The sequence below is a fragment of the Nicotiana tabacum genome, chromosome 10 (genome assembly GCF_000715075.1).
Source record: "Nicotiana tabacum cultivar K326 chromosome 10, ASM71507v2, whole genome shotgun sequence".
NCBI lineage: Eukaryota > Viridiplantae > Streptophyta > Magnoliopsida > Solanales > Solanaceae > Nicotiana > Nicotiana tabacum.
This window is the reverse complement of record NC_134089.1, coordinates 164,273,544-164,274,509: the sequence shown is the minus strand read 5'-3', so window position 1 is coordinate 164,274,509 and position 966 is coordinate 164,273,544. Positions and strand designations below refer to the sequence as shown.

Here is a 966-nt window from a genome sequence, read left to right as displayed (position 1 = left end):
CAAAAATTGGTAACGCTATAGAATTTGGTACCTCTAAAAGTCTATTTTACTTAAACTTGACTGGTGACTTGTTTGTTTCACCAACCAGCTAACATATACTAGAATTAATGGACAAGTACCTTAATTTGATAGTACAACTTTTCCTCCAACTTTTGCTTTCGACAAATCTTGTCCTACATGTGCAGTACCATATTTTCATCCGAGAAAAAGACCTGAAAAGGTTGTTTGGTACTGCATGCAATTTGGAAATGCCGACTTTTTTTTTCTTTTCAAGTTAGCGTACAACTCCAATCTAAATTGAAAGTGAATTGCATAATAAAGTGATAAAACTACCATTTGATATAAGTAGGGGGTGGGGGTGGGGGTGGGGGTGGGGAGCTTATGTTTTTGTCATATGAAAGTGTAAGTAACAAATGAAATCCTTAGTGGTGGGGGTGGGGGTGGGGGTGGGGGTGGGGAGCTTATGTTTTTGTCATATGAAAGTGTAAGTAACAAATGAAATCCTTAGTTGTTGTCCTACATAAGTGTGATAACACATTGAATCCTAAGTTTTTGTCATACGTAAGCGCAAGTAACAAATTAAACAATTCCTACCCCCAACCCCCAAAGAAAAAATTAACAATTAGATTAAAAATAATGGAGATGCGGGGGATCGAACCCCGTGCCTCTCGCATGCAAAGCGAGCGCTCTACCATTTGAGCTACATCCCCATTGTGTCGATCAGCTATAATTATAAACTAAAGCTGAATGTACATGGGCCAAATTGATGGATTTATGGGTCCAGAATACATTTGTGATTAAGGCCCTTTAGGCAAAACATTTCCTAACTTTATCGAGAAATTGGCATCATGTGACAACATATAATATGAATTGACAAATTTTTAATCTTAGATTATGTTTGGCAAAGACAGTCCAAAAAAATTTGGCATTGTATAGCAAAATTCTAGAAAATCCTGCTTCCTTATT

General features: G+C 37.0%; 1 non-coding gene across 1 annotated transcript; it reads right to left on the bottom strand.

The window, feature by feature from the left end:
* Window positions 1–637: 637 nt before the first annotated feature.
* On the bottom strand, window positions 638–710 carry TRNAA-UGC (transfer RNA alanine (anticodon UGC)). The gene has a single exon. It is a non-coding gene; the product is annotated as a tRNA-Ala (tRNA).
* Window positions 711–966: the final 256 nt, after the last annotated feature.